Here is a 12469-nt window from a genome sequence, read left to right on the forward strand (position 1 = left end):
GAGCCGCCAATCAATACTCGGGTGGCGCTGTGGCATCGGTAAGCGATGCCAACCACTGCCCCACCGCTCCCCAATAACGTAAACATGTATAGACAAAGATCTCCCGTATAGCCTTAACAGACTGTTGGGGCAAGTGCTGTTAGTGAGTAGCAGCAGCAGCAGCGCCGCCTATGAAGGCCGGCGCGGCACACGAGGGGAAGTGGGTGGACGGCACCACGCCCGGCCGTCTTTGTCTCCCCTGAACGGCGATGTTTTCACGCACCGCACCGGGTGCTTATCTGAGGCTGAGTCGACCTAGGGGGAGGCCCAGCAGCGGTCAAAGACGATCGTCACCGCCGGTGTTGGTGGCCGTGAGCGGGAATCGAACTCGGGTAGACGGATTTGGATCGCGGTGGCGCTAACCGCTGCGCCACCGCTCCCCCCAACTTAAGCGTACGCACGCACACACAACAGGCGAACGATCCCTGTCCGTCCTGGATGGGGATAATTGATCGTGTTAGTGGTTAAAGGTAAACAAAACATATATTTCAACGGTGTTATTCGTGAAATCGTCTCAACGATTATCTGGCTTGAATGAGCTTCGAGGCAATGATTGTTGAGCATTCTCCTGTGAACAGCCCCGTCGAGCTTGTGGTGGGAATTCCACATTCCTATGGCTGGGAGGGGGTGGTGGGGGGGGTATCTCCATAGAACAATCACTGTTGACTTGCACACAATTTGGATACTCACTTTATCGACCGCACAGTGATGCTGATGATGGGCCGAGTCACATACACTCCCTCAACCACCCCCACCAAAAACAAAACAAAAGTACGGATGATGAGTATTTTATCGACCCCAGAGGGATGATGATGATGATGATGATGGGCCGAGTCAAACCCCCATGCACCCCAAACAGGATTTGACTTCACAACTTTTACGTTGCAAGCCACTCGCTCGACAGCTGAGCCACTCGGCCGGGACCAGGTCAGAAGTTGCCGTTCAGTATTTTAGTTGTTGTTGTTATGATGATCGTTCGCGTGTGACTATAGTCTTACAAAGTGCGTGGTTTGATAGCAAATACAAACAAACATCTCACGAGTCGACCCGAGGTGGATCACGGTCGGTCGCGGTATTGTCCCCCTCCCCCCCCGGTCGATGCGAGTTGATGGTTGATGTCACTTGAGGTCAAATCGGTAGTGGAGGCGACTCGAGTCACTCAACCGCTCACCCACCCAGACCCCTACCCACCTATCCACTCAACCACGCGATCGGCTATCTATTCACCCACCCAACTACCCATCCACCCAACCCACCACACGTTCACCTATCCACTCAACCACGCGACCAGTTATCTATCCACCCACCCAGCAACATATTCAGCAAACCATCAAGCCACGCACCCCACCACCCAACTACCCATCCACCCAACCCACCACTCGTTCACCTCTCTACTCAACCACGAGACCGGCTATCTATCCACCCACCCAGCAACCTATTCAGCAAACCATCAAGCCACGAACCTCACCACGCAACTACCCATCCACCCAACTCACCACTCGTCCACCTATCCACTCAAACAACCGCTCAGCTACCCACCCACCCAGCCATCCACCCGACCGTCAACCCACGCACCCAACCCACCCAATCCACCAAAAACAAATCCGCTTCGACTAACAATCCCCCCTCCACCTACCCCCGCCGCAACCCAAACCTACCTCTTTCACCTCTCCAACGCACCCTCCCAGCCACCCATCATCCATTTAGCGCGCCGTCACCGCCACCCATCTCAACCCCGTGACCACCCATGATCTCTCTCCACACTCCTAACCCCTCCTCCTCCTCCTCCCCACACGTCTCCCTCCCCTCCCCTCCGCCGCTCACATCCTCTCCCCCTGCCCCCTGTTCGCGCACAGGCGTCGCGGGCTGCAGCCACGGAGAGGAGCTGCAGCGGCGATTTGTGCGACCGGAGCGAGTCGCTTCGGGGTTGACGTGGGGTTCGAGTTCGACTCCAGTTCCGATCTCCCTCTCTCCGTCTCTCTCGCTCGCTCTCTCTCTCGCGCGCTCGCTCTCGCGCGCGCTCGCTCGCTCTTCTGCAGATCCTCCCTCCCTCTCGCCCTTCTCCCCGGGAGAGGAGGTTGACTCGACAGCAGGAGGAGGAGGCTGAAGAGGAGGAGTGGGAGGAAGGGACATGGGTAGACGTGCGGTGGAAAGTTAAGGAGGAGTTATAACGGCTGTCGTCATCATCAACAACAACAACAGCAACAACAGCAACATCGACAAGAACATCATCATCAGCAACAACATCAGCAACAACATCAGCAACATCATCATCGTCGTCGTCGTCGTCGGCTCTGTAGCACAAACCGCGAGTTGCCTGCCTCGGGTGAGTCCGCGTCTGCACTGGTTGACGTCTCGGGTCCGGATGTAATGCGTGACGGTGGCTCTGCATTACTACGTAACACAGACACATACACACACAACACACACAACACACAGACACCACGCAACACACACACAACACACACATACATGACACGAACCACACACACCACACACAACACAGACACACACCAGACACACACAACACACAACATACACACCACGCACACAACAGACACACACCAGACACACACCACACGCACCACACACAGACACACACAACACACAACACACACCCCACACACACAACACACACGACACACACAACACCACACACAACACCCACCACACGCACACAACATACACAGCACACACACCACACACAACAGAGACACACAAAACAGACACACACCACACACTACATACACATACCACACACACCACACATAACACACACCGCACCAACACACACCACAGACACACACCACACACAAGACAGACACACAACACACACCACACACCCCACACACAAACCACACACCACACACAGACAAACACCACACACAACAAACACACACCACACACACACGCACACCACACACACCACACACACCACACACAACACACGCAACACACACACACACACCATACACACCACACACAACACACCACAGACACACATCACACGCAACACACCACACACAACACACACCACAGACACACATCACACACACACACGCACATCACACACACACACGCACATCACACACACCACACACAGCATAGACACACACCACACACAACAGAGACACACAACACAGACACACAACACAGACACACAACACACCACAGACACACAACACACTCCGCACACAACACAACACACACCACACACACCACACACACCACACACACACACCACACACAGACAAACGAGCCGCTGTCGGTCACGAGGATGCGGGTTTTCGGGGGGGGGGGGCGTTTGACCATACTTCACCACAATGTTTGAGTTCAACTCGTACGGGCTCGGATGGTTGCTTGACGTAGCGGAGAGGAGAGCACGTCGGAGGCAGGAGGGGGTTCGATAACTTCGGATCGATAATCGCCAACGTCGCCGATTTTAGCCCGCAACCGGGGGGGGGGGGGGCGGGGGGGGGGGGATTTGAGTTCGTGAGCGTGGTGCGCTAGCCACTGCGCCACCGCTCCTACCACCCACACCCCGACAATTAACACACATACACATTACATACCTGTCCACATATTACAGACAGACACGCACTTTAAACACGTTGACACGTGTTAGCTACGACAACTTCTCGCCTGCAGAGGCTTTTGCGGGCAAGTGCTGTTAGCGAGCACCTCCGATTATCACGGTTGGTTACGTACGGTGCGAAAGAAGTTCAAAATACGTACATGTAACAAAGACACAGACCCTCCCCCCCCCCCCCCCCGTATAGCCTTGCTCATGTTGTTAGGGCAAGTGCTGTTAGCGAGCACCTATGAATTATTTAAGCGTATACACATACATATACGCAATATACAAAGACACACAAAGACTGTTGGGGCAAGTGCTGTTAGCGAGCAGCACCTACGAAGCCCGGCACGGCACCACGAGGGGGTGGGTGGCTAGCACCACGCCCGGCCGCCTTTGTCTCCCCCAGTGGCGATGTTTTACACACCGCACCAGGTACTCATTTGAGCCTTGGAGAGGCCCAGGACCGATCCACATTCGTTCAATTGCGAAGACACGCGCAGGGTACAATGTAATTCCAAGTGTATATTATACATATATATACACATACATCCCCTTACTTCATATGCCTATACTCTTTGGTTCTTTCGGTAAAGTCACGTAGGTGAAAATAAAAAATAAAAATAAAAAATAAAAAATGAAATAAAAATTAAGAATAAAAAAGTACTAAATTAAATCACCTGTCGCACGAAAGGTGCCCGGATTCAGAGCACGTGTTGGACGAAGACGTTTCGGACAACGGCCCTTATTCACGAGCTACGAAGAAGGACCTTCTTGCACATCTGTCGCGTGACGATGTTGCTCGTCAGTTGCAGCAGAACATCGCGTGGCCTGTTCCCCTGCGTGTGACGATCAACGTCGCTCGCCACAGTCGCGGCCTTTCGAACGGCTTCAGTGACTCACTCCGTGCCCTCCCCTCCGTGAAAGGGAGTTGGGGGCAATTACTCGGCTCACTAATTAAGACGGGGGGTCTCGCGTTGAACGCCATTCAAAACTCGCGACCGACTCACCGACTCTGAGCCAGAGGTCGCAACCGGGTACCCGATACCCGTACCCTACCCGATACCCGGCTACCCGTACCCTGCCGGGTTCGGGTACGGGTACCCATTTGCGACCCTGGTGCGACCGGGTACGGGAAAGGAATCAAAACCCGTTTGCGACCTCTGCTCTGAGCCTGCGAGCGTAGAACCAAAGATGCATCGGATACAATTAAAAAAAAACTTTAATTTGGGGATCATGTATCCCCCCCCATTGTATTTTCCTTCACCGATTAACCGACGCGTCTACTGGTGTCGCACGGCAGAAGCTCGGCTCCGTTCGCGCGAAGTGTTAAAGCCGCCAAGGCCCCATGCGTCTCGAACGGCTTTCGAGAGTCTGCGGCGAGAGTCAAAAGCCACGAGCCTCCAATTCGTCTGTCCCCCACGCATCAGGAGCGGTGGCGCAGCGGTTAGCGCACTTGCGCGTTACTACGACAGCACTGGGGAGACAAAGGCGGCCGGGCGGGCGCGGGTGGTTCTGGGCAAACCACGCGTGACGCGTCCGACTTCGTAGGTGCTACTCGCTAACGGCACTTGCCCCAATAGTCCGTCGCAGGCTACACGGGGGAGCTTTGTCTTGGGTTAGTATTGTGCAATCCATTTACGCGTGTTGAGGAACGTCGAGTCAATGCAATGTTAATTTGTGTGTAATCAGGTACGCGTTAATATCGTGCCAATTAACTCCGACTGTATAGTTTTTTGTATTCTATATTTTTACGTGAAACATACACATATGTACATAATGTGAAACTGGGGTTTGTTATATATATACTGATGCAGTGGTGCACAAAGCACAATTAGCGCGACTTTAAACATCCGTCAGTTCACACTGCCCCCAATTAAATAGTAACACTATACATATGGATGTTGAATTAAACGACGTTTCAGCCAATGTCCCTTTCATAGATCTACGTGCTAAGAAGAAGGGCGATTTGCCCGAAACGCCGCCTATCTTTAATATTGATATATATTTGCAGATAAATGCTTTTCGGCCGCGATGTCACATTGCTCGTTTCATCTCACCGTTGATAAAAACAAATAAATTCGAGTGAATTTATATCCGTGACAAAAATACATTTTAACAAATCGCACGCCAATTAAGTCACGTGTCAAACGTCGGTGCCATGAATAGACCATCATCATTAATGCGCCAAGAAGGAATTAATTGTACACGCATATTTACATGGAGTTGTGCAGATGCGAGCGGGCCGTTTCGCAAGCACCAAATCCGGCACATCGTCGGTTTTCGTAGCGCGGCTGCGCTAACCGCTGCGCCACCGCTCCTCGCCGACAGCTTAACGGTTCGCGAGGCTGAGACCAGACGGCCGTGACTTGGAGTGACTTCGTGCAGATTCCGTCGATGTTCTCGAAGGGGTAGGGAGCTGACAATCTGGCGTACGCAATATAGCCGGGTCTAGGCTCACTCCAGAGATGGTCTAGAAGGTTTAGAGAGAGCTGATACGTTTCCACGAAAAATAGCCCAGCCTAGGCTCACTCCAGAGATGTTCTAGAAGGTTTAGAGAGAGCTGATACGTTTCCACGAAATATAGCCCAGCCTAGGCTCACTCCAGAGATGGTCTGGAAGGTTTAGAGAGAGCTGATACGTTTCCACGAAAAATAGCCCAGCCTAGGCTCACTCCAGAGATGGTCGAGAAAGTGTAGAGAGAGCTGATACGTTTCCACGAAAAATAGCCCAGCCTAGGCTCACTCCAGAGATGGTCTAGAAGGGTTAGAGAGAGCTGATACGTTTCCACGAAATATAGCCCAGCCTAGGCTCACTCCAGAGATGGTCTAGAAGGTTTAGAGAGAGCTGATACGTTTCCACGAAAAATAGCCCAGCCTAGGCTCACTCCAGAGATGGTCTAGAAGGTTTAGAGAGAGCTGATACGTTTCCACGAAAAATAGCCCAGCCTAGGCTCACTCCAGAGATGGTCTAGAAGGTTTAGAGAGAGCTGATACGTTTCCACGAAATATAGCCCAGCTTAGGCTCACTCCAGAGATGATCTAGAAGGGTCAGATATCTGAAATGGTGAAGTATGGTTAACAGCCCCCACCCACACGGATAATCGACGCGGCGTAGGGCTTGAGACCGACGTTTTAGGCAATGACCTTTTTTGGCAGATATCAACGTTTTAAATACGGAGATCATTGCTTGTCAAGGGTCAGCAGCTCCAAGCAATTGCACGTTTTTACAATGAAAGACAGTGAGCTGAACTTCCAATCAACGCGTCAATTCAAATGCAGTAAAACCTTGGATTACGAGCATAATTCGTTCCGGAAACGTGTTTGTAATCCAAAGCACTCGTATATCAAAGCACTCTTATATCAGTTGTGATCACGTGACGTTCGGCAGACAAAGCGTGTACACGTACTACTCGTATTGCAAGACCTCGCTCGTTTATCAAATTAATATTTATTTAAAATATTTGCTCGTCTTGCAAAACACTCGCAGACCAAGTTACTCGCAATCCAAGGTTTTACTGTATTGGTATTTGTTGGTGATCAGCAATGTCTTGTAAACACTCGTAACACTTTAATCAATTGCCAATTCGCTCGCAATGTTTAAACATGCGCGTCGATGCGTTTAGAATTGGAGGGGCCGACGGGAGGGGTGGTGGAGTGGTCTTGATAACAGCACACCAAAAGACCTACACAATTGTGACATAGCGAACATATCCATTATATCCACACACACCTACATCATCATCATCTTCATTAAAAGCATCTTCATCAAAATCATCATCTTCATCGAAATTATCATGGTAATTATCATAATTGTCATGAATCATCATGAGCACTATCATCATAAGCTGTATCAACTGTTTCATCATCAGCTCTAGCTATATGATCATTACATCCGTATTATCTATATATATATCATGACCTAAGTTAACATGATAAATGTAATTATTATCATCATCATCACCTAATTTATCATCATCAACATCATTATCATCTGAACTGCCATCATCTTTCGCAGTGAACACAGCCACGTGCCAATGTGACACATTGAATAGAGCCAGCTCTAGACATGCCTACACAATCATCATCATCGTGGTCATCATCATGATCATCATCATGATCATCATCATCATTATGGTCACCATCATCATCATGATCATCATCATGATCATGGTCATCGTCATCATCATGGTCATCGTCATCATCATCGTCATCATCATCATGATCATCATCATCATGATCATCATCATCAGCATGATCATCATCATGATCATCATCATCATTATGGTCACCATCATCATCATGATCATGATCATCATCATGGTCATCATCATCATGATCATCATCATCATTATGGTCACCATCATCATCATGATCATGATCATCATCATGGTCATCATCATCATGATCATCATCATCATTATGGTCACCATCATCATCATGATCATCATCATCATTATGGTCACCATCATCATCATGATCATCATCATGATCATCATCATCATGGTCACCATCATCATCATGATCATCATCATGATCATCATCATCACGATCATCGTCATCATCATCGTTATCATGATCATCATCATCATCATGGTCATCGTCATCTGTCGTGAGTTATATCTGAAGCCGTGTGCTTCAGTATCAATCACAGCTCTGCGATCATTTACCCCGCGACCCTCTTCACTATTCCCCTTCCCGCTAAGATGAGCTTGCCTGCACGATACACGTACATCAGCATCATCGTCATCATCATCATCATCGTCATCATCAGCATCATCGTCATCATCGTCATCATCGTCATCATCGTTATCATCGTCATCATCATCATCGTCATCATCAGCATCATCGTCATCATCGTCATCATCGTCATCATCGTTATCATCGTCATCATCATCATCATCGTCATCATCAGCATCATCGGCATCGTCATCATCATCATCGTCATCATCAGCATCATCGTCATCATCGTCATCATCGTCATCGTCGTCGTCGTCGTGAGCCGTGGTCTATCCACTGCTGGATGTATGTTTCCCCATCACCACCATCGTGATAATTAGCACAGATAGTCATTTACCCCCCCCCCCCTCTCGCTGCTTCTTCAACTTTATAATTCCCTCTGCCATTACTACCATCACCATCATCATCACCACCGCTATCATCGCCATCATAATCATTACCATCATCATCGCCATCATCATCATCGCCATTACCATCATCATTACCATCATCATCGCCATCATCCTCACCATCATCATCATCGCCATTATCATCACCATCATCATCATCGCCATCATCCTCACCATCATCATCACCATCATCATCACCATCATCATCATCGCCATTATCATCACCATCATCATCATCGCCATCATCCTCACCATCATCATCACCATCATCATCACCACCATCATCATCACCATCATCATCACCATCATCATCATCATCGCCACAATCATCACCATCATCGCCATAATAATCGTCTATTAAGCTCTTGCAACAACAGTTCACGCGACGCGCCCACATCACTTCTTTATTGCACCTTCACTCGTGCTGCTTGTTGCTGACCGCTTCACGTTTTGGACATCGGGGGAGGGGGGGGGTGTTGCTCAATAAACCGCGATTGCATCTTGAGTTACACACACACACAAGTTATATCCACTGCTGGATGAGAGCCTCAGGCCCCCCCCCACCCGCCTTCTCCACAGACCGTGAGCCATCGCCTCCCGTCGCAATTCATCACGGCACACTAAAGATAAAGATCCCCTCCCACCCTACAGCCGTCAGCAGACTGTGTGGGGCAAGTGCTGCGAGCAGCAGCAGCACCTATGAAGGCCACACGCACACTAAAGATAAAGATCCCCCGTGTAGCCTTAACAGACTGTGTGGGGCAAGTGCTGCGAGCAGCAGCAGCACCTATGAAGGCCACACGCACACTAAAGATAAAGATCCCCCGTGTAGCCTTAACATACTGTGTGGGGCAAGTGCTGCGAGCAGCAGCAGCACCTATGAAGGCCACACGCACACACACACACAAGATAAAGATCCCCCTGGTAGCCTTAACAGACTGTGTGGGGCAAGTGCTGTGAGCGAGCAGCAGCAGCAGCACCTATGAAGGCCACACGCACACTAAAGATAAAGATCCCCCGTGTAGCCTCAACATACTGTGTGGGGCAAGTGCTGCGAGCAGCAGCAGCACCTATGAAGGCCACACGCACACACACACACAAGATACAGATCTCCCTGGTAGCCTTAACAGACTGTGTGGGGCAAGTGCTGTCAGCGAGCAGCAGCAGCAGCACCTATGAAGGCCACACGCACACTAAATATAAAGACCCCCCGTGTAGCCTTAACAGACTGTGTGGGGCAAGTGCTGTTAGCGAGCACCTATAAAGGCCGGCACGGCACACGAGGGGGTGGGTGGGTCAACACCACGCCCGGCCGCCTTTGTCTTCCTAGTGGCGATATTTACACATCGCACCGAGTACTCATTTGAGGCTGAGTCGACCTCGGGGAGGCCGGTTCAGATAATCGTCCCTGGTGGTGTTTGCCGTGAGCGGGAATGGAACCCGGGTCGCCAGATTCGTAGCGCAGCGTAGCGCTAACCGCTACACTACCGCTCCCCACACACACACATACGCACACACGCACGCACACGCACGCACACACACATACGCACACACGCACGCACACGCACAACGCGCACTCACACGCACACACGCACACACACGCACACACATACGCACACACACACACGCACGCACACACATACATGCGCACACACGCACACATACACACACGCACACACACACGCACACACACGAACACACATACACACACACACACGCACACACACACACGCACACACACAAGCACACACACACACGCACCCACATACACACACACGCACACGCACACACACACGCACACACACACATACACACGCACACACGCACACACATACACACACACGCACACACACACACACGCACACACACACATACACACACGCACACACACACGCACACACACACGCACACACACACGCGCACACACATACACACGCACACACATACACACACACGCACACACACACACACGCCTCTATATGCGTCCCAACTCGCACGAGGCTCTCGAGGTGCAGCGCGCACTGAACCAGGAGTCCGCTGTGACCGAACGCGTTCAATCACGGGCAGCTCGTAGGGGAGCGGTGGCGCAGCGGTTAGCGCTGCGCTGCGGTGACGATTATCTGAACCGGTCCGGGAGCCTCCCACAGGTCGACTCAGCCTCATATGAGTATCCCCACACCTCACGCTCGGCCTACGTACGGTGCGACAGAAGTTCAACGCGCGTACGTACGTGACCCACCTTCATAGGTGCTGCCCCAGACTCGCGAACAGCACGTGACCCACCTTCATAGGTGCTGCCCCAGACTCGCGAACAGCACGTGACCAACCGTCATAGGTGCTGCCCGCGACTCGCGAACAGCACGTGACCAACCTTCATAGGTGCTGCCCCAGACCCGCGAACAGCACGTGACCAACCGTCATAGGTGCTGCCCGCGACTCGCGAACAGCACGTGACCAACCGTCATAGGTGCTGCCCGCGACTCGCGAACAGCACGTGACCCAACCGTCATAGGTGCTGCCCGCGACCCGCGAACAGCACGTGACCAACCGTCATAGGTGCTGCCCGCGACCCGCGAACAGCACGTGACCCACCTTCATAGGTGCTGCCCGCGACTCGCAAACAGCACGTGACCCACCTTCATAGGTGCTGCCCGCGACTCGCGAACAGCACGTGACCCAACCGTCATAGGTGCTGCCCGCGACTCGCAAACAGCACGTGACCCACCTTCATAGGTGCTGCCCGCGACCCGCGAACAGCACGTGACCCACCTTCATAGGTGCTGCCCGCACCCGCGAACAGCACGTGACCCAACCTGCCTGTCGAGAGGCTCTGCATGGCGCTGCCGTGTTGCTGCTCTTCCTCTTTGTCTAACTCGAGTCGGACATCGTGAGGTTCTATGTTGAGAACATCTTGCGCGTGACAATAATTCGCAACTCGCCTACCCCCCGCTTTACAGCCCTGCAGAGCCAATTCCACATTCCTATGGCCGGGAGGAGGGGATGGAGGGAGGTTAGTCTCTACCGGACAACCGCTGCTGACTTTCCCGCACAAAGTGTTACTGAGTTTGTATCGACCCCGCAACGACGATGATGATAGGCTGTGTCGAGACCCCTATCACCGAGTACTGCGTAGGAAATGTTCAGGAGTGGCATGGATTGTAGCGTCGGCGTGGTGGCTCGGGAGGGGCGGGGTGGTGGAGGTTGGGGGGGTTCATCCAGCAGTGGATGAACCATAACTCGCGTTGACGCTTTTAAATCAGAGCGCTTCACATTGAAGACACCGCTAAATATTAAAATGAACAAAGCACCTCTCGGCTCGATGAGGAGCACCCGTGTCATAGCTCGCTCCGATCGGCGCGCGATCTCGGCACGACGTCCGACGTTTCGGTCCACGCGGCTGTGGGGAGCTCCCGTAATAAGGACGCCGAGCGTAGTTTGTTGCTGTGCTACGACACCGCGTCTCTCACGATCGCCGCGCAGTCCGTAAGCCCATTCGGCGCAGAGGTGGAGCACGCGGACTCGGTTGCCTTCTATATGCCGAGCTCTGTCGTCCCCCACATATTGAGATGTTTTGGGCCAATTAATGATGATTTTGCATGCGAGGGGGAAACACTCTATCCCCGTGCAAAAGAGACGAGCGGGACAGTGACATGGTCGCCTTCATGCGCCCGTCTCTCTGCGTGAGCGGCATTCTTTGCGCAAGACATCGGAGTGCGTCATTTCAGCAG

At 51.9% G+C, this 12469-nt stretch overlaps 1 protein-coding gene across 1 annotated transcript in view; it reads left to right on the top strand.

Annotated features, from left to right (window-relative positions):
* The first annotated feature begins 1906 nt into the window (after positions 1-1906).
* The window catches only part of LOC144949653 (uncharacterized), a 62831-nt gene continuing 52268 nt past the window's right edge, over positions 1907-12469 (top strand). Inside the window, exon 1 of the mRNA XM_078879638.1 lies at positions 1907-2365. The gene's annotated coding sequence lies outside the window, so the exon portion shown is untranslated. The remainder of the gene's footprint in view (positions 2366-12469) is intronic.

This window comes from Lampetra fluviatilis, chromosome 54 (genome assembly GCF_964198595.1).
Source record: "Lampetra fluviatilis chromosome 54, kcLamFluv1.1, whole genome shotgun sequence".
In the NCBI taxonomy this organism is placed as follows: Eukaryota; Metazoa; Chordata; class Hyperoartia; order Petromyzontiformes; family Petromyzontidae; genus Lampetra; species Lampetra fluviatilis.